At 38.5% G+C, this 22,721-nt stretch overlaps 2 long non-coding RNA genes across 6 annotated transcripts; both read right to left on the bottom strand.

Annotated features, from left to right (window-relative positions):
• Positions 1 to 2,004: 2,004 nt before the first annotated feature.
• LOC116609836 lies at positions 2,005 to 18,391 on the bottom strand. Of its 5 annotated transcripts, none has more exons than XR_004293149.2 (13): positions 18,239 to 18,391; positions 17,284 to 17,861; positions 11,418 to 11,480; positions 11,199 to 11,258; positions 9,825 to 11,000; positions 8,977 to 9,675; positions 6,901 to 8,659; positions 3,637 to 6,722; positions 3,485 to 3,558; positions 2,940 to 3,026; positions 2,745 to 2,820; positions 2,552 to 2,617; positions 2,005 to 2,432 (listed from the first exon to the last, which is right to left on the bottom strand). It is a non-coding gene; the product is annotated as an uncharacterized LOC116609836 (long non-coding RNA). The 5 variants fall into 5 exon arrangements; XR_007307315.1 differs by lacking the exons at positions 17,284 to 17,861; positions 18,239 to 18,391 and adding an exon at positions 15,828 to 16,292 and having other exon boundaries at positions 3,637 to 3,703; positions 3,954 to 6,722; XR_007307314.1 differs by lacking the exons at positions 17,284 to 17,861; positions 18,239 to 18,391 and adding an exon at positions 15,828 to 16,291 and having other exon boundaries at positions 9,825 to 9,995; positions 10,726 to 11,000.
• Positions 13,467 to 14,593, bottom strand: LOC125561284. The gene is made up of 2 exons (XR_007307316.1): positions 14,226 to 14,593; positions 13,467 to 13,559 (listed from the first exon to the last, which is right to left on the bottom strand). It is a non-coding gene; the product is annotated as an uncharacterized LOC125561284 (long non-coding RNA).
• Positions 18,392 to 22,721: the final 4,330 nt, after the last annotated feature.

Raw genomic sequence — 22,721 nt, 5'->3', positions numbered from 1 at the left:
ACTGACAGGGCGATAATTAGTTTTGGCAGTGGCTTCGTCTTTCTTGTACGCAGGGGAGACGTTTAGCCCTCATTGATTTTTTTTATGAAACATTTTAATTAAAATCTAGAGATTTGTGATATTTTTGTAGTGTTGTTGATCTTGAAATTATGTTTATGCTCTAATGCACTAGTCATTTGAAACCCCCACCCCCATGGTCCCCGGGAAGTGTGGAATAAACGTGGGGGTTAAGAGCACTTTTGAACAAAAATCTGTAGTGAGGGGGTGGGAATTAGCCATTCCAGCTATAAGCATGCGCGCGCGCTCACCATGGGGACATACCTCAACTACCGGCATGCAGCTTTGTTTGATGTAAGCTTAATTAAAAAAGACCAATTTACATTCTGGTAGTTGAGGTAGGTTTCTATGGTTATGCGCGCACAAACTTATAGCTGGAATGGCCTATTGACTGTTTTCGAAGAATTGTCCCTAACCTAGAGAAGCATCACAAATGTAATTTGCAAAAGTCAAGTCATCATTTCCATGTATCAGCATGTGGCAAGCTGCACGGCAAAATGTGTGAAAATTAATATTAATGATATATCCAACACCAGATGAAGATGATTTATTTTTCCATTTTTTTTTATTGTTATCTTCATAGTTATTGGTACAAATGTACTCGCCGAGGGATAGTTTTTTTTTTACTGCAGTGTTGTCCCAAGGGTAGGGGGCTTTCCTCTGTTTAGTACAGCGTCAAAGTCTAATCCCCCATCCGTCCCCGGGATCATGGGGGGTGGGGGTTTCAGTTGACTAGTGCATAATTTCAACCAAGTTTGCATACTCTATAGCCCTCTCACTTCAAAATAAATAAATGTTGTTGTTTACTTGTAACCTACATAAATAAAATAATACATTTCAATAGAATTATATTGTTAATACAATAGGACTCACTTTGGGTGTTAAAATAAATTTACCCCTAAGTGATAGCACATTGAGGGCACTGAACCAAAGAAATGTTTAAGAAATAACAATTTTAAAACACATTCTCAGCTTTCCTTAATCTTATTTTGGTGCTTACTCTGTTGTGGGGATAGTATTTGAAGATAGAACAATCAGCCTTGTCTACTTTCATGGAGCACACCTCAAGTCCACCCCACACCTGAAGAGATGATACTCTTACCTTTCTTGCCCCAATCAGTGTTGTGATATGGCATTTACAATAAAAAACAAGATATTATACAGTATATATTTTTTATTATATCCAAAGTAGGCAGTAAAATCTTTGTCATTCATGTCACACAAACAAGTTGCAGATCTCGGGTATCCCAGTCAACCCTGCAGGTAGGGTCTAGTTAATTAAAGCTTAAAAGAATTGTAGAATAAGTTCTAACACACATGAAATAGGAATTCGTTTATAGTTGTTTTTGTATTTTAAGCTTGGTCGGTTGCTCTCACTGTTTACTTATTAATACTGTCTTATTGATGTAAATTGCTTTCAATTTGCTTTGTAGTTCCAAATTGTCCTTTGTAACGATTGCCCTTATTGAGAAGGTTACAGTAATGTTACAGAAAATAAGAAGAAAGTTTTCCCCACTTCAAAAATGGAAAACACAGGGAATCGCTATCAGTTGTCTTTGTCTGGTCTGAAAACTGAAAAAAAGTGTTGGTTGCTCTCACTGTTTACTTATTAATACTGTCTTATTGATGTAGATTGCTTTCAATTTGCTTTGTAGTTACAAATTGTCCTTTGTAACGATTGCCCTTATTGAGAAGGTTACAGTAATGTTACAGAAAATAAGAAGAAAGTTTTCCTATGTTTTCCCCACTTCAAAAATGGAAAACACAGGGAATCGCTATCAGTTGTCTTTGTCTGGTCTGAAAACTGAAAAAAAGTGGTGGTTGCTCTCACTGTTTACTTAGTCTGAAAACTGAAAAAAAAAACCTTGCCTAGCATGTGCTACAAGTAAACAGGTAAAAGGACATTCATTGGATTTCTGTCGGGTACCCAAGTAGTAAACTGTGGTATTTCTGTAGTAACACTTTATTAAGTGACACAAATTTGACAAAAGTGCTCATCTATAATATCAACTATATTTGAATATTAGCTAAGATTGTATTTTACAAAATTGTTCCCCATTGGAAAAAAAATGTAATACAGACTATTGATACATTGCCCGGTACGAAAAAAAAAACAGATAAAACCGTTTTGGGAAAAATACACTGAAAACTTACTCCTCGACCGAATGCAATGCATTAAACTGCTCCGAGGGTTAGAGCCCTATATTTATATTTACACTTGTCTAAAAGCAAGAAAAGTGATCCAATTAAAGCTATCCCAATAACATTTTGAACCAAATAAGTGGTCGTTATGGCTTTATGAGTACTTTGAAGAAATATTGCCAGATGTTGCATCAACCATCTAATGTAGTTATACCAGCAAGCATCCTTATAAACTGAAGGAAAAAAGAGACATGCATAATAAATATTCAGATGCAGCTCTGCTGTGTACACAGGGGTGTGTGTATAGGTGTTATTTTCTTCTTTATAGCCTGGAAAATCACAAATCTCTTACCTGTTTTGTTGTTATTCAAGCATATGACAGAACAGAATCCCACATTTCATTAGTTAAAATCAATTACTGAAAGAAAAAGCAATGCAGTTATACAATTATTGAATACCCAGTGTTAAGCAATTATAGAAAGAATCTTAATTGTTCACTAAGCAGAAAGAGGTAATGTTATTCTTTATCTGCTGGTTTTAAATACCTGTCAAGGACTTCTGTGGTTTTCCTCCTGTAAAGCGGATAAATAATCCCATGCCCACAATGCATTACTTTTGTGTCTGAAAGAAAAAAAAAAGCAATGCAGTTATACAGTCGTTGACTGCCCAGTGTTATGAGGGTCATAACTTATGGGAATAATCCTCTTTTTCTTCTAATGAAAGGGGAGATTTTTAAATACCTGTCAAGGACCCCAGAAGTTGTCTTCCTGTAAAGCGGATAATATGCACTTTTCATAATGCCTTGCTTTGGTGGCATCATGCCTTTGCTTTGGTGTCAACAAAGAAAAAAAAAATTCAATCTCTTATGCCACTTTATATATTCATATTTGTGAAATCATGAAGAATGATCTAACATTGCATTATTTATGGCTTTTTTAGTGATTTAAATGTATTTCTGTAAAGAATGAATTTATTTTCCCTGTATCTTTTGACTACTCTTTGCGACGTGCGTGTGCGAAACCAAGGATAAAATATTTTTCTCAATTTTCTCCCCTGATCTGTTTCATGGGTCACAAAGAGTTGTGAGGAATATTATATCCATTAATAACCATTATCATAGTCCATTATCATAGTCCATTGACATATTTGCTGTTATATTTGTTGAGTAGATGAAAAAACTGGCTCCTCGATGTCTTTATGCTACACTGAAATTTGCATAAAAAAGAAATATAAAATATGTGGTTAAAAGGAATAATGATTTTATCCATAATAAGAGTAGATTTACCTGTTGTTTTGTTGTTATAGACATTGACTAGTTGAAAGAACAGACTCCTATAGTCTTTGTGTAACACTGAAATCCTTATAAAAAAGAAATATAAATGATAAATTTTCATGTGCTAAAGTGGACTATTATTTTCATAATCACCGTAAATTTACCTGTTCCCTTGTTGTTATAGGCATTGACTAGAAGAAAAAATAGGCTCCCAGATGTCTTTATGTAACACTGAAATTCTCATAGAAAATATATCAAAGAAGTTAAATTATCATGTGATGTAACAGTTACAGTATTTTAAAACAGCTTACAAAATGTTCAATCATCCATTTAAATTTCTTTCCTCCATGTTGAGATAATACTTTACCAATATTGACCTCCTGTGCACGCAAGAGTACCTATGCAGTTTGTAAAAAAGGTTGTACAAAGTGCCATAAACAACAATGAACATAATAAACCACATGCTAATATTTGTGATCACCTGTTATTGTGTTCTTTGAGGGCACTCTTGTTAAGGAGAGGTTTGCAGATTTCTTTTAGCTTGCTTGTTGCTTGTCATTTTATTTATCTTTGCTCTACTTGTAGGCTTTGGATTGCCAATGTTCAATGGTTCTTGAATTGGCACACTTTTCAAGCTCTATATTACCTCATCATTATTTACATATGATTGGGGATGTATAAATTCTATCATGTGTTTAACAAAGTTAAAGAGGAAAAGTTTGAAGTACAAAGTACAGACTTGCTGGTCACAGTGTATTGACCTCAATGAAGAGTCGACACTGCATCAACCAGCCCTGCCCTTACGGGCAAAAGACCGACCCTCAGAAGAGCAGTAAAGAGTGAAAGGAGCTTATAATTAAGATTAAAAAATAATTCAATAGACTTGTTACACTAGAAAAAAATAACTGAATTCAACCATATTCGATGCTGTATGAGCAATAAATACCATGTCCATGTTTGTTTTCAACTTCTTTGCTGACTAAAGTACTTGCATTTTGGCATTTGTAAAAGAAAATGAGATAAAAGAATTGAAAATGGATCGGTCTATATCCCACCTTCCGCTGGCTGCCAGCAGTGGTTATCACTGCCTCAGTAACCATCTAGGTGATTACTATCAGCATTCCAGCTCGCTAGCTGCAGTAGATGGCCTGTAGACCATGCAACTGCCAAGTAATACAGTGACTACTATTCACACGCTAGCCTTGCCCAACTTGGACAACAAAGGTGGTCTGCCATTGACTGCAAAGAGTCAACTTTGTGTAAGAAACTGTTTCAACGATTACTATCATCTCATTAACCAGCCAGCTACTGTGTCTGCCCTTTCCAGGAAGTTGACACTGAAACCAAGCAATAATTAATTGCTCTAAGTCCTGCCAGCTCTGAGCAGTAATCCAGTCTCCATTACACCAGCCCTTTGCCCAAAATGTTAGGAGTTGACTATTCAGAGCAATTTTTCCCATTTTGCTAGTTTCAGTGTATACCTGACCCCCATGCCGGGTCAGAACTGTGCAGCAATGCTGACGGACATGTTTGCCACAACATTACTACATTACTATCTGCCTTGCTAACCTGCTGGTTTAGTGCTCCAGGCTTTTAGGCATGACTAGCATGAGCACTGTTACATAGTTATTACCTTGTAATCCCAGCTATTGAAGGCCTTCATGGACGATTCTTCCAGGCAAGCAAAAGAACGATGGCATGGAAGTGAAACTAATTTCCGGTCTAATGGACCTCTCGTACAGGTCCATTAGAGTGTGAAACATCTCACATCTCATTGCTCATGCCAAGATGAACCTGGTAGCAACTTGACGTGAACATCCCATTACATCACTCTTCGTGGTGATATCCTTCTGCCCACTACACAAGCTCCAGGAAGGTGTCCCTGTGGTATGCATCTGCAAACTCATGACGGCGCTGGCACTGCTCAGAAAGGCGTTGAAGTCTCTCCATCTCGAATGCACGGGCCCTGGTTGTTCGAGAGTCCACTGGTCGGAATCTATCCTCATTGATGAGAACATCCTCATTGAAGGCAAAATCTGGGTCAGTACCCTGGCCCCCAGCTGACTTTGCTCGTGACAAAGCAACGAACAATGCTCCTGGATTCTTTGCTTCAAAAGCATACTTACCAGGATGGATAACAACATACCTAAACGGTTCCCCCTCCCCTACGGTCATACCTTGGCATTTGTGGATAGTCATCCCCCATGCCAGTCTCAAGGGAACCTGCACACGTGTGCACCTACATGCACACTCGATAGAACGACTCACAGGAACAATAGGTACAACCTACATGCACATTCGATAGAACGACTCGCAGGAACAATAGGTTTAACCTACAGGCACATTCAATAGAACGACTCACAGGAACAATAGGTACAACCTACATGCACATTCAATAGAACGACTCACAGGAACAATAGGTACAACCTACATGTACATTCAATAGAACGACTCACAGGAACAATAGGTACAACCTACATGCACATTCAATAGAACGACTCACAGGAACAATCGGCACCACTTGTGTGTCATCTGCCACGAATGCTGGTCCAGTGTAGCTCGTGAACCGGACCATCACATAGTCAGGAAGCGGTGGTGGATCATCTGTTGTCTACGTCCGTTGAGATACACGATATCCACAACTCGACCTACAGCACCATTGAAAAGCCCCCATGTAGCCTTTAGGTTAGCTACCAACATTACCTTGCTATCACGGCAGAGTAGAGATGAGGCAGCAGACCACCTGCTTTGTTGCTATCTGCCTTCTGAGCATGGTTACCATGGTTCTCCGCGTTCATGTTGGCAACTGGATGGCCTGGAATGCGATTGCACTCCAGGATCTTTGTCTTGTTCCTGCCCCATTCCAGGCGATGGGTAGGGAAGACAAATAGGCCTTCGTCATCCATTCTCTGGAGAAGCTCGTCACCATGTGTTCGGCGCAGGTTATGCCACTGAAACTGTTGGAGCCAGTGCACCTGGCTCTGTGGTGGTGGAGTATGTTCGCAGAGATGTCAGCCCATCTCTCAGTTGACGTTCAGACTCTGCCTGCCTGATGATTTGCGTCAGTTCAGCGGCAGCATCAAACATCGTCCACACTAGGCGACCATGGTTGGATTGGGCGTTACGTGACTCTGGGATGTATGTGGGGGTGTCGAGAACAGGTGGAAGCTGTACATCATCCCCCATCAGCACTAAAACAGGGATGCCTCCCCAGAGCTGCTGAGAGGTTGCTCCTTCGTTCCTCCCAAACCTCAAAATAACAAAAAAAAGTAACACAGTGGGATCCTGTTGACACAACTATCAAGGGAAATAAAAACAGAAATGACTTAAAATAAGTCTCTAAGGAACAAGGAGTGAATTCTTGTTAGCGGGGAGCTGGAGAATTTTTTAAATTATAATAATGATTTATTTTTTACTTGGGTTTATACCTCATATGCTGTTCCATCCAGCCTATCATCGTACATCCAACCATGGATCGCTCATCTCCAATAAGGACAGCCAGGTTCTTGCACTTGTCCTGCAACTTCCTCAGTACATTACCAGCTGGCACTGTGAGCTCGTTGCATGATCTCCCGCCAGTCGGTATCGACAGAAAACTGTGAGCTGTAGTACCCTGCACCAGAAACGCTGTGTTTCCTGTTGGTGTAACAACCTGCACTGCATCATTCTTGCCGAACACCTGTCGGACCAGCCTTTGAATGCACTTGATCATGTAAGATTTTCCTGTGCCTCCAGTGCCTGACACCACTAGCCTCAAGGGAATGTAATCATCTCCTTGCTCTAAATACCTCTTCAGCGTCAGCAGTATGAGGCTCACGATTGATCTCTGCTCTTCATTCAGCGTTAGAGATGACACATCTGGTAGCATAAGGCCTCCATTCTCTGCATTTTCATCTTCTTCGATTTGTTTCTCAAGCCAGACTTTGGGATAAGCTTTTCTGGAATTGCTACCATACTACTGCTCCAGTCAAAGTCCTCACCTCCATCATCATACTGGAACTCTTCCACGCCCTCGTACATCTGGTTTGGTCCAGCATAGACGTCAACCCAGTCTGGTTGCTCTTCTGCATCTGCTTGCTCATCTTCATCATCAGATTCATATGCCTGCTTCCTTGCACCTTCAGCTTGCGGTGAGGCCTTCACTACAAGAGCTTTCACGAACATAGGGCACTGGTCTGTGGTAACGAACCTTGAAAATGCATCTTTCGAGGTCTCATCTACAGACTCCAACTCATCTAGACTGAACCAGTTTGGCCAGTGAAGTAGCATCATGGTTCTGCAAAAGTCCCCCTGGAGCGGCCATGTATCATAGGTGGAGCCACCACTAACGACTGGGACTTTTCCATTCTTGCATGCAAACTTGTACCAGGAGCACACTTCATCACGAGGTCTAGCCAGATACTTGTCTAATGCTGTGCTGGATGTAGCTGTGTCCCCATTTCTCTCAAGATGGCGGGAACCCTTCATCGACAGATATGAGAACTGGATCGCTAAAGAGGAGTGGATCGCCAAAGAGGAAGTCCACTGAGTTCGGACAAGGCCTCTGGTCCACTAACATCTCTACTACCAACTGTTTTCATCAGCATTTTTGCACAAACAGATCTACCAGACACTTCATCTGCAGAATCAACTGCATTTACCATGTCCTCGAAGAGGTCTTCAGTTGCTGCTGTCGGCTCATTTCCTTTGCATGCATACGCAAAAACATAGTGTACTATGGCTATGATGTCATCAGTGCTTGGGTTGTCAGGCGGTGAGTTTGACAGTATCACACTCAAGTCGCAGTTTGCTCTCCAGGACTGCAGGTTAAACCTCGAGTGCTGTACGACTCTTGTGTGATCTCTTGCCATCTCTAGACGTTCGGCCCCATTGCGATATGCAACAATGTCTGGTTCTTCCCTTCTTGGTTTACCGCGGTGATACTCTGAGTCAAACTCTATACGGCAGATACGCTCTTTAGGTTGCATACCAGGCTCAGCATGGCGAGGTGTACGAAGACAATAGTCTGAGCAGGTGTGAAGCCCTACGCGGTTCACAAGGTTCAGATGGTCTTCAAGCATAGCCTTCTGCGTTGCATCTACGTCTAGCAGCATCTAACCAAAGGATCACTGTCCTCAGACACCGGCTTAGCAGTTCCTACTGGTGGGAGCCACAACTCCTTTCTTGATTCCCCATCCTCGTCTTTACCTAAAAGTAGAAGCAAATTTGAAATTTTTCCATTTAAAAAAAAATCAAAGTTTAGCTTACATATTTTATTTAACAAATAGATATATAAAAATTACCTTTGCCTGTGTCTGTCCTCTAAAGGCCCAGCTAAACATTAAATCTAGTTTTGGTGAGCGTGGCCTCGCATGCTGACGCCAAGCGTGTAAGACGTTTGACCAAACAGAGCGAGAGTGTAGTTGTATAATGGTGTATATGGAAAAGGCGAGAAAGGAGCAGGGATTTAGACTTTCAAAAACACATGAAGCAATAATACCATGCTAATAAAATGATATTCTTACCGGCTAGGTGGGAGGCGCTCATGTCAAAGTTGTCCTCCACCCACTCATTCAGCCTGCGCACTCTCTCTGGTTTCGGGCACTCCTCTTGTACAGCTTGGTGAAGGAGCACATGGGGCTGGCGATCTTCTCTCCAGCTCAACTGATGCCAGTGGATTTGTCCACGTGACTTTGCAAACTCGTACCTGTACCAGTAGTCATTTACTCCGAACACAAGTTTCACAACATTCTTATGATATGACCGAGTTCGCATATCAAAGTAACTCACAACCAGATGGGTATTCTCTTGAACTGCCTTGTAACGAGCATTGCTGTCTTCAAGCAAGTTTACCGTCTCCCCAGTTGTCTCAAGGATATACTGCTCTAATAGTCGTCGCAGTGGAGGCCAGTAGAACTCTGCACAACTACCAGTCATGAAAAACGATGGAAGCCCACGTTTCTCGTTGACCATGCACTGCACCATCGCTCTAGGTTCTCGACGACGCTGGTCCCAATACTGTGATGTCCCTCTGAGGCTTGCACCAAAGTACAAGAGCTTGTTGGCGATGGTGGTGTCTCCTCTTGCCATGCGCTCTTGCAAGTCAGCCACAGTCAGCAAGTCAGCCACATGTGGGGATCACCAAGCTGCTGGTCAACATAGGTTCTACTCTGTTCCAGCGCTCGCTTCCTCATGATCATGTTATGGACCACGAACTTCCACACCTTTAAAAAAACATGCGGTATGATAATATGTACATATGCATTTAACAAAAGGTAAAAAAAACTTTCGGGGACTCCCTATAAAAACTCAAATAACATAGTCCCTCCTCCAGGAAAAAAAGAATCTGTATTGAAAACAGAGGAAGTGATACCTTGTGCTTGATGAACCTTCCATCCTTGTACCACTCCAGATGCTCAGCCCACTCGTGGAGATGGGAGGCTGTCCTGGGTCTGTTTATATGGAAGTCACCAAGTCCATATGGGAATAAGCAGGGGAAGGCCATGGTGAATAAATATGGTGTGGTAAACTCTGATGCGGGAGTCTCATTAGTTGATGGCCATGCAATGACAGGTCAGATAGTTTATTAGGTAAAACATCTAATAAACTATCTGACAGGTCAGATAGTTTATTAGGAAAAAAATTGCGTAGCAGCCCATAGGCTGAATTAGGCATTTACAAAACAATAGATACTATATTATAACTATAATAAATTTAACTATATACAATAATAAATATAAAATATAAAAATTTAAAAACGTGATAAAGTTCATCCTATATAAGATTAATCATAATCCATAAAAACCATATATACTCTCCATTTAAGATTTGTTGGCCATCGAGAATGTAAAAGAATTCATGGCTCTGTTTGTTTTGAGGCGGGGCAAGGCAAAGGGCCGTTTTTTTCTAAGGTTATGGCTTGAAACGTTTAATGGAGGCAGCAAGCTCTTTAGTTTATGATTCGGATCAGAAACTATTTCGTCGAAGAGCTTGCTGCAAATTAGGCCGTGGAGCACTTCTGATGGTGTTATGCCCGAGAAATCACAAGCACCATCGTAGCTCGTACGGGGCAAAATTATAGATAGCGCCCTTTACTCGATACGTTCGAGCTCATTTTTTAGTTACTGCGGCAGGGCGTTATGAAAAACCGGCACCGCATAGTCGACGGCCGAACGAATGCAAGCTTTGTAAAATAAAGATAAGTCTGAGGGGGGTAGCAGAGCCCTTTTTAGTTGGATTAAAAAGTATAGCTTTTTGCTCGATTTCTTGACTACCTCTTTCACATGAGCGTTCCACGACAAGTTATCGTGGAACGGTATGGGGCACCATTCCTTTGAGCGTTGTTATCCTGTCGTTGGCGCTCTGCACCCTCGTTGTTTTCTTCACCTTGAGTATGACCGTTGTTTCCTTCTTCACTAATCAGTGAAGAAGGTCCCTTACATTCACTCCTGGTTCAGGGAGAAGTATTCCATAGACCGTAGAGTCATCTGCATCCAGGAAAACCCCACAGGGCTTTCCTGGCTTGGTTCAGCTGATACTAGCCTTAGAGCTGTTAAGGAAAATAAGCATATGTTTTAATCACACTTATGGTACAAATATGTCTGTAAAAAGTGATTAACTTTCAAACAAAACTCTCAGATATAGTGATTAATTATTGGTGCCCTAAAATCAATACAATATTAAGCTAAATATTCTTTTTTAAATCAAGTCAATCTCCAAAAAGTATGGAAGGCATGATTTTACTCACCAGCAGTATCCCCTATGCATACAGGTACAAAGGGTGTAGGCGAACTGCTGCATGCTTGACCTTAAATAAATATGAAACAATGAAACAAGTGAGAAACAATTGAATGCCCGGTGGGAATCATTATTCTTGTACATGAAAAAAAACTGTTTTCTTCAAATCATATTTACAAAATGTACAATATCAGTTTTATTAAGACACAAATAAATCTCTATAACCTACCAACAACTGAACCTTGAGTTGACAAGTCCGTCTCACAAGCATCTTGGTGACTACCTGTATGCCCTGCTTGTACAAAATAACTTTATCAAAATAACTTTATTAAAATTACCCCACCACAATACCTTTTATTCTTTCAAAATTTATTAAAAACACTTTTTATCTGCCTGATTTATATTTATATTTCCATTTTCATTTATTTGTTCATTTTCCAGCTAAATAATTATGCTGTAGTTGGACTGTCTGCATTTAGCAGTAGCTATTAGAGGCAGACTGGCATTGAACAGATTTCCTTGTTCATTAATTAATTATTAATTATGCATTTCTATTTTGTTTATATTTTGTTTGGTATGTTTTCACACTCTTAATTTCTTGTTATATTTTTTTATATTAACCTCATTGCACTAATAATATCAGCATAGCAGTCTAAACTTTTAAGAATATTGGATGAATTTCTGTTTATTTCTTATTTGAATCTGTGTTTTGGTAGATATACAGTATTATATTACTTGGCAGGCTAGAAAAATAATTTTTATGAGTATTCAGAAAAGAATAATTTATGAGGAAAAGCGTGTGTTATGTTGTTGAAGCGTGTGGATTAGGGAAAGGCCATTATTTATCGGGGGGGGGGGGGGGCTGCCAAAATAAAGGCCCTCCTCCAGATTAAAAAAGGGGGCATGGTCCCCTGTGAAAATTTTGCCATTTTCAAAAATATGAGATGCTGCTAATTTTTGTTAAAACCAGAAAGCAGCATCATTCCCAAATTAAATCTTATTTAAATATGTGCCACCAATCTGAAAAGTTAATAGGGGGGACATTGACATGAATCGGAATTCGTAAATTCATTGATGGAAGTCAATAAAACTAAAACTGAAAAAAAATAGAGGCCACACTTTAGGGGATAATGATTTTCAACGTAAACCAAACAATGCAGAAGGCACATCACATTAATTTATCTATTTTGTAGGGGGTCTGGGGTTCTCCACTGAAAAAAAAAATGAAAAATTCCATATTTTTAGGAGGCTTGAAAATTGATCAGAATTCCTGTTTAATATATATATTGAGGCACTGCCTAAAGGCGGCTCCAGCATTTGATACCTTTTTGTGTTGACTGATATGGGTAATTTAGGGGGATCTAGGTGTCTTTAAAATGTTTTTTAATGAGATTAAAAAAGTCATTTTTTACTGCCATGTCTTTATGAATTGTAAAGGCCCGTACCTAGGAGGGGTGCAAACGCACGTCCCCCCCCCCCTCACACACAACGGCCAAAGATACACTTTCGGTTCCCAATAGACGTGCTATTATTTGTAGACAAAACTCACTCTGGTATGTAGCCAAATCCAACATTAAATCCCCCTGGAAATACTGCAAAGGTGCGGTCAGATTTTTATTAGAGAACTCCCCCCCCCCCCCCCCGGAAATATAAGGTCCAATTTTTTTTATTTCTCACCCCACCAAGAAAAATCCTCGGTTTTGGTCTGTTGCATTGGCCCCTCCAAATGTATCAAGCAAGCACTCATTTAATAATATTAAATATGCAGTATGAAAGTTAACAAATACTAAACCTTGGTAAGAAAAAGGCTGTCAAACTTTAGTTGAGTCTAATGGTCAACTTTTATTTTCCCTCTTATTTAACTCCACTATCTATATTTTGTTTATTATCAAAATAGCTTTCTAACAAGCTTTGACCTTGTGAAGAATATATCAAGGATGTAACAGTATTCCAAAGAATTAGATGCCATACTGTAGTTTTCACGGACTGCAACTGATTATTCAGAAGAATGTGTTGAAATTATACTCCACAAATATACCTCCTGACAATGCATTACATATTGGTGCACCCACCCTTTGGCCTTTTTTTTTAGAAACTTTGGATCCACCCATACAGGCTACTAAAAAATAAATGCAATGGAGGCAAATCCTAAATTACTGAAAGTTTCTAATTACAAACCAAACCATGTTCATTGATCTATGTTGGGGGCAGAGAGGAATAAATATACAAATAAACAAAAAGTCAATGGGGAGCTAAGAAAAGGGAGAAATGTGACTGAAAGAAATGTTACTCTATTCTAAAACATTTATAACAATAATGCAATAATAACTTGACTGAGCACTTTCCTAGTATTTTTCCCTTTCCCTATTACCTTTAGGATTGATATAAAACTGTTTTCTTTACAAATTTATTAATGAAAAAGCACAAGTTTGTTATCTTGGTATACTGGTAATACTCCATCACCAAGGATATTACAGTCATGCATTACATATTCGTTTGGTGCACCCACCCTTTAGCATGGTGGCCGGCTGTTTTATAGAAACCCTGGATCCACACATGCTAATGCTACTCCAAAATTAAATGTAATGGAGAAGAACAAATTTACTTGGGAAGAAAATTCTAAAAAAATCCTTGATATTACTGAAAGTAGTGCTAAATTAAGATGTCTTATTTCAAACCTAACATATTTTAATTTATTTAGGGTGCAGAGGGGAAACAGCAAATAATATCAATTGCATACAAAAATAATCAGCAGAGAGAAAAAAAGAAAGAAATGGGAGTATATCTTTGATAAAAAAAAGTTAACAATAATGCAACAACACTCTCCTAACATTTCCCCTTTCATCATTATCTTTAAGTTGATAGATAAATGTTTTCTTTACAGATTTATCATTGAGAGCAAGTATCTTGCTTTAAAAAACCTATTACACTTATACTGTTGTATAAAAGTAAGAAATCCTCTACTATATTATCTTAATATTTGCCTAATTTTATGCCTTCCAGCCTTTAGAATCAATCATGGCCCTTTCCCTATTACCTTTATGATTGATATAAAACTGTTTTCTTTACAAATTTATTAATGAAAAAGCACAAGTTTGTTGTTATCTTTATATAATTTAAGTACTTTGATCTAATAAAAACCTCTTCCCTTTATAGAACTTCTATCCACGCTACATTCTGACCAGCTTTGTCCTTGCAAAGAAACAAATAATGAATGAAACAGCATTTCAAAGATATAATGATACAGTTATACATTTCAGGTGCCATATGGAAGTTTTGTCTATCACATACTGGTAATACTCCATCACCAAGGATATTACAGTCATGCATTACATATTGGTGCACCCACCCTTGAGCATGGTGGCCTGCTGTTTTATAGAAACCCTGGATCCACAAATGCTAATGCTACTCCAAAATTAAATGCAATGGAGAAGAACAAATTTACTTGGGAAGCAAATTCTATAAAAAATCCTTGATATTAATGAAAGTAGTGCTAAATGAAAATGTCTTATTTCAAACATAACCTATTTAAATTTATTTAGGGTGCAGAGGGGAAACAGCAAATATTATCAATTGCGTACAAAAATAGTGAACAGAGATGGAAAAAAAGAAAGAAATGGGAGTATATCTATGATAAAAAAATTAACAGTAATGGAACAACACTCTCCTAACATTTCCCCTTTTCCTCATTATCTTTAGGTTGATAGAAAAAGTTTTCTTTACAGATTTATCATTGAGAGCAAGTATCTTGCTCTAAAAAACCTATTACACTTATACTGTCGTATAAAAGTAAAAAATCCCCTACTATATTATCTTAATATTTGCCTATTATTATGCCCTCCAGCCTTTAGAATCAATCATGGCCCTCAGGTAATCCTTGGTAGGTTTTACCTAAATAAAAGGGAAAACAATTATTTTTTTTCTTTGAAAACAATATTTTCATCATGCCATTTATAACCTTACTATTTTTTTAATAAAAATAAATAAACACATTAGAAAGTATGCAAGATGCAGACAATATAAAAGCAAAAACAATATAGGTAATAAGGGTTGCATTTAGTTTTTTTTTATTTTCGAAGAGAAAATTCTTCTGTAATTGTAAAATTAAAGTTGTTATGATAATGTTGAAAAAATGTTGCTGTATCTTTGAAAAGACTAAATACACAGAATATAAAGACAAGAAAGGTCTTCTTTAGCAATATATGACAGGATGATATTTGTCAGCCTTTATTAAATATCTCAACACAGTCAATGAAGTATAGAGAGAACGAAGAATATCAAAGGATGTTGTTATGAATTCTCAAAGCAAACTCTAGAAACAAATGTATAAATCCAACAAGCTGAGTGGCATTGATACAGTAACTAGACTACTACGTATTTCTGTCGTTAAATTCTTACTTACCGTGTGGAATTTACGCCTGAATTTACTTATAGAACTTGTAAGTATTTACGTATTTACATCAAAACAAGGATATATGACTTTGATATGACGTCTTGACGTCAAACTAAAGCTGGTACGGTGTTTTAGTCTGAGCGATTGGTTATGGGAAAAAAACGTACAAACAAGCATTATAAAAGCACAACAATTAAAGAAAAATAACTTTCATATTCTCAATACAAATCGTCGTCTAAAACTCACCTTGGCAGTTTTTTTTTTCGCTTTCTGTTGTGGTTGTGTTGTTTGCTTTTGTTGTAAACTGTAAAGTTGTCGAATTTCTGCTAGCAAGGAACTCGTCGACACAAGCGAATTATTTTTATAGCTGAAAACAGACATCAAGGCTCTTTCTTCTCAGGATCTCCTTACATAAATATAGAAGTGAATGAATATACAATGGTAGTGTAGATCCTCCATAGTCCTCCTCTATAGACCTCTTTTTAGCTGTTGCGACGGGCGGGATTCACGAACACTCGGGTAGATTTTACTATCGACTCGTACTTCAGACAAAACGGTTCCTAAAAGACTTCAGTCCATTTGAATCCGCATACTTTCTCATTAAATACTGCCTTTTTTTCTGTGAACATACGAGTTTTGAACTAAAACTCATAAAAGCGTAAGACCGAGAGGGGCCTGAGAGTTGCGCGGCTGGATTACTGGCTAGCTGGCTGATTTGTGACACCACAGGGTAACCGCGCGATGACCAAAAAACCAAGTCGCATAGCTTACCATGTTTCTACACCAATGAAGCTCCGCGCTGGCTCCGCTAAAAAATAATGTCCTCCCCTAGACCCTGTATCAAAATTGAGGCCCTCCCCCTAATCGATGCTCAAAATAAAGCAACCCTCCCCCCAAACATAGCAGCCCTCCCCCTGTTAACCTTCCCTTAGAGTGAAAAGTTCAGTATCTGTAAATGTGTATTTAGTGTTTGGTAACAGATAAAGTGCCTCATTTTAGATATAATGCCAATATTTTTTGCTAATTTTCTATGCGAATATTATGTGGTATTTCCCCCCCTCTCCCTCATTTTTTCTATCGAGCCTTACATAATTTCTAATGAAATACTGGAAAAAACTAAACACAACTATAATAATTAATATATTTATGGAACGTTTGAGGTAACAAAAATACAACTATTATCATTATGCAATGTTTTTATCAACAAAAACTAGCAAAACTATAATGATTATATAATATTTTAGTAGACAAAAACTAATGACAACAATTATATTTTATGCAACATACGAGGTGACAAAAAAAATAGCACAACTACGTATAATATTTTGAAATATTTCAAGTGTTTTGGATAGACTATGTGATTCCTGTAACAAGAGGTTTTCACAAACAGAAAGATAACTTAACTCAACAGAATTACAAAATTAATAACTTGATTGACACAACTAAGCAAGCCACATCTGAGGGGACTCTCAAAAAAGGAAATAACTTAGCAGCAGCTCCAACTAAATCATGTATTTCAAACTAATATCAAAATCGCCAAATAAACTAGCATGACTGATTCTAGTTTGCCTTATTTGAGGTCTTTGCTCTTTCTCTCGATAAAATACGACAACTAAGCATTAGTTTAGTTTATAATAAATACAAATCAAATAAGAATATCGATACTATTTAAAATATAGACATCATTTATATAACAACTCACCAACGACAGCGGTAGAAGTAGTTGAGGAGGACTGTCTCTGTTGTTTTCTCCTGAGTCTAGATGCCCTTTATCGCTCACGAGCTCTTTCTCTCTGCCTTTGAGCAAACAAGCTGTCTTCTGCCATCATTGCACGCTGGGCGTTGAGTGTTTCTGAGTTTCTGTGCCTTTTACGAGCTGCCTGCACCTCATTTAGTTCATATTCAGAGTTTCTCTGCCTTTTGCGTGCTCTTTGATCATCATTTAGCTCATATTCAGAATTTCTCTGCCTTTTACGAGCTGGCTCACTTCATTTAGCTCATATTCAGAATTTCTCTCATTTTTGCGAGCCCTCTGATCTTTATTTAGCTCATATTCAGAATTTATCTGCCTTTTGCGAGCTCTCTGGTCGTCATTAAGTTCGTACTCCGAGTCCCTTTGCTTTTTCTGGAACCTTGCTCATCACTTAACCTATACTCGGAGCTCGTGTGCCCTTTTTGCGCTCTCTTGCGAGCTCTTTGATCTTCCGTCATCACTCGTGGCCTGTGACCTCTCCAACTCATCAACTTGCTCCTCCCCTCTTCTTGAGTCTTCCTTTTCAACTATTAATAATTCAAAACAAGATAACCTGATCTGAAAAATAGCCCAATAGTATAAACAAATAACTAAAAGGTAAACACAAGCGCACGGGTGACTGCCGCCATCTTTTTTTTATGCTCTCAAAAGTCAAATGGACACCAAAAATTGTACATAAACACAACTTTCCGTTCGAAACAGTCTATTTTTAATACATGAAACCTAATCAAATTTCTTTTGGTGCTTTCATTTTTTCAGAATTATGGTGATAACTCCGTAAGGAAACCTTTTTAACACAAAATGTCCCATCCAACACCGCTGTTGAACTCGCCCTTGCAAATAGGTTCACAAAAAATACACTGGGTGTAAACATAAGTAAAACAATATATAATTGTGCACTTACCTATTTCATCACCACGTGAAAGGTCGTCCATGGTCACAGTGGTAATTTATAAACTTTTCAATATTAATATATTTTTTACGCTTTGCGTTGTTCCCAACTTTGAAGCAAAAGTGGGGAAATAATGCGGCGGTGAAAATGAGAATATGTGAGCTTATTTCCTGTTTGACCGGTTATGTCTTGTTTGGTAAGAAGAATACGTCATCATCATGATTGACATGTCACATGGCTATGACTCTGTCTTTTCTAGTAGAGGCCGAGTGGGCCTGGGAGTTGCACGATTGACTGGACGGATGGATGGATTGTGACACCACAGGATACCCGCGCGATGACCACAAAAACCAAGTCGCATAGCTATACCATATTTCTATACCTATGGAGCTCCGCGCGCGGCCTAGGGCCGCGCTGGCTCCGCTATAAATTAAATAGCATACAGCATACAGCCTTGTTTGACTGCGACATGACAAGGGAACAGAGGTGAGATCATGTTATCTATTTTGATCGATGATTGGTATTTACAGTACATTAAAATAATAGTGTCTAAGAATTTACCATTTATTCCGTGGCTCTGTGGGTTTGAATAGTTTTTGTCTTGGAATACTATCGAATTTTATTGAAATTTCATACAATGGGTAAATCAAAAGATGTTTGTTTAGTTTTAGAACCTCGTTAAGAATGTTATCAAATCAAATGTTTTGTTGCTTTTGAGGTTATTTACTGCGGTTTCAATATCCATTTCGAAAGTAACATGATCTAACTGTCCAATTTCTTCGTTAACGTTAGTGGCCATCGGTTTTGTGCAATCTGGCGTTGACGGTGGCCCATGGTTGAGTGTTCGAAGAAATCGTGCATATTGGAAGTTTCGATCGATCGGTTTTGCTTTCTTGAGAAAATAAATAACTTAATTAGTTGTTTCCAGACGGTTTTTGCGTCCTTAAAGTCAAGGTTTCTTATTTTATCTTTGAAATAGTTTTTCTTTTTTGCTCTACACTTTGTTCTGAAACTGCGAATTTTTTCATGTAATATATTTCTTGACATGCGCGTTGTTTGGTTCATGGCTGATTTTACGGCCGAGTGATTTTAGATCGGCTTTGCCCGTTTCATATTCTTGATCGAACCATTCCTTATTGTTGTGTTTATTATTTTGAATTTTGCAATACTCGTCCTTCGAAGGCCTGCCACCTTGCACGCCTCGATAATTGTTGCAGTAAATTTATCAGTCATTGAGTCTATGTTTGGAACTTAAAACTTGTGATATACTGTCTTTGGCAGCAGAGTCCCAGAAAAGCTTTTTGTGTTCAACTGTCGTTTTTTTCCGTGTTGTCACCGAGATATGGACATTCATGGCATACGATAAATGCGGTAGGAGCGAATAGTACATACGACGAAATATCGTATGTTTTTTAAAAAGATGACTACTGCCGTTACTTGACACATGTTTTTTCCCAACCAGGTCACCAATAATACGCCCATTGAGGATTCTTAAACTCATGGCTGTGCAGCAGTCTATTAGATTTCTCCCTCTAGTGTTAAATGTATCCAAATCCTGGAAGTGTTATTGTTTGGTCATCTGAATCATTTCTAACGAATTCTTGTAACACCAGTGCAGGCATTTAAGTAACCCGTGACACGAGGACACTAGATTTCTCGCAGTTGACAACCCAACTAAGGTAAAGAGAGCTTGTGTAACCGCAGAAAAAGACAACCAGGATCCTGGGTTCAGTTAACCGGGACTCAAATTCATTTGGCATCTTAGTGTAACCACGGCCTTAGCATTAAGGCTGTCTCCAAAGTTCTTAAAAAGATGCTCCAAAAATACAAAAAAGTTGCCAAATGTTGCTCCAAAAATTGCAAAAGTTGCCAAAAAGATGCTAAAAAAATGGAATGAGAATTATCGAATTGTCCCAAGTGTAAAAATTTGCCAACAATTTTACTAAATTTTTGCAGGTTGCAGAGAGAATGCTGCTTAACAATTCTTTTCAACATTAAAAAAACTGATTGGACATTTAATTTAAATATGTAATATGCAATGTAATATGTATATAAATTATGATGCAAAAAAGAGGCTTCCTGAAAAAACGAAACGACTTGTTTCACAGTGCAACTTAAAGAAAGAGTTGTCCATGTGAGATTTATAACAACATGGCTGATAGCCAAAGCACATGCAGGCTAGTTAGGCAAGACTCCCTTTTTGCCATTATATCGGAGCATCACAGGCACTTCAAACTTGCTTGTTGCCATTATATCTGAGCATCACAGACACTTCAAGTGTCTCCTCTAGTGCACTGTTCTGCCGTCGGCTAAAAGCATTTTGTAGGAGACTGAATACTCTCTCTGCTGCTGTCAAGCTTGGTTGGATGAGTAAGATCTTCTTCGTAGCCGCTGACCAGTTAGGAAGAGTATCCACATGATCTGCCCTGACTTCAAGGGTCTCCTCTAGTGCACTGTCCTGCCGTCGGCTAAAAGCATTTTGTAGGAGACTGAATACTCTCTCTTCTGCTGTCAAGCTTGGTTGAATGAGTAAGATCTTCTTCGTAGCCGCTGACCAGTTAGGAAGAGTATCCACATGATCTGCCCACCAAGATACTTTCACTTCCTTTCAGTCAGACTCATATCGCGCTTGTTTACCTCATTTGATTTTGACTCGTTTTGCAAAGAAAGATCAAATGGGCCTTGGATGACCCACCTAAAGAAGCTGACGAGTTCCCTGGGAACATTTTCATCTGTGATATCCTCGAAAGAGCCAGTAAACTTCCACTTCTTACACTTCTTGATAGACTTTCTGATAAGCGCGGCAGCATCAAAAAGTGTCTTCATCTCGTCGTCGTCTATTTCATTCTGCTCTTCTGCAATTTGAATTGCTTGATCTCTTCCAATCTTAACACTGACCCTTTCAGGCTCATTTACCCGTTTGGGCCTGTGGAAGTCAACATCAGGGATTTCATCTTTCAGTAGCTGCTTTAACGACTTGCGATGGACATTCGAATCAGGGACGTTGTTTGCGTGAAGTATTTCTTTATACGCCGCTTGTAACTGAGATATAGGGATAATATTACCGCCACTTAAACTAATGTCAGTTACAGTTAAGAACTCAACCTTTGCAGCTATCTGTCCGGCCATTCTAACTGGGACCTCGGCTTCGAAATCAGGCTTACGCAATACATTGCTTACTTTCGTCAACCAACAATTGTGGTGGTATTTTATGTCAATTGAATGGGCATCATTTGATGCAATGGCAGTATTGAGCTTCACGGCGAGCTTCTCATTGCCTGATTTTGTGACAGCTTTGCGGAGCGATTCCCCTGCAGGCAGAGATCTACAGTTGTAAAACATCGATTTATAGGTTTCCGGGCCATCGCAAAAAAAGCAAACTTCTTTGTTAAAAGGTGTGGTTTTAGATCGAATAAGCTTAGGAGTTGTAGGGCTATTCGCTGGTTGTGACTTTCGCCTTGATTCATTGGGTCCAGCTAGCTTTCTCTCATACCTTGTCTTTGCCCTCTTCAGCATCCCTGTATGGGCGACATCCTTGTAGCAAGAGCGGTGCCATGAGCTCTTTCCCTGGAAAGCCTCGACTGAAATGCCATCTAGCCTAATCCAGGCCTCTGACTACTCCTAATTCCCATAACTGGCCCATTCTTTGAGAAAATCCAAAACTTTTCTATACGAATCTAGCGAAGGTTTGCCAACAAGACCTTCATTCTTTTTTACCTCCTGGCAAATAACACACGATTCTAGATTTGTCTCTTCAGAGTTTAGACAAAGGGAAACATTCAAATTCGCCATGAAGGGGCATGATAGTTATGTAACTGCTCTAGATTGACTGGCAATTCAAAATGGTGGATCACTAAAATGATGGAAATTACCGCTGACCAAAAGTATTCATTTAGAGACTGCTGACCAGCAAAACAATTATGGAAATATCGATTCTTTTATTCAATTGAAATCAAGTTTCAACAGAACTGCAATTATGAAATATGGCGGAAATATAGAAATCAATGTTTGAAATAATGCGATATTTAATCATTTTATGCAAGAGTCTAGCTTTCTTGACAAAAAGGTGACAACAAATATTACTTTAATGTTTTTAAACATGTAAGATAATATTATTTTACAAAACTGGGCAAGCTTGTTTGAAAATAGCCTCAGATAAGAGATAGTTATGGGCAATATAATATTAGAGCCTCGCTTTCGTGTAGAAGGGTCACGTGACCTCCTCACATATACTTATAGTCATAACATGTATAATACTATCCCCTAATAAATCTGAGCAAGTTTGGTGACATTTGGTTGCAAATATGTATATATATAAATAGCATCCAATCAGAATTCAATAATTTGACAGTGGAAGCATGATGATTGAATGCAATGCAGCAAAATTCAGAGAAGTTTTGAACGGACGAAAATTGTTTTGTTTGAGGGTTATTTTCAGAAAAAAAATTGCAAACAAAATGCAGTACATATAAAGAAAAAAGGACGGAAATTACGT

This window comes from Nematostella vectensis, chromosome 3 (assembly GCF_932526225.1).
Source record: "Nematostella vectensis chromosome 3, jaNemVect1.1, whole genome shotgun sequence".
NCBI classification, from domain to species: domain Eukaryota; kingdom Metazoa; phylum Cnidaria; class Anthozoa; order Actiniaria; family Edwardsiidae; genus Nematostella; species Nematostella vectensis.
This window is presented reverse-complemented; position numbering and strand designations above follow the sequence as displayed.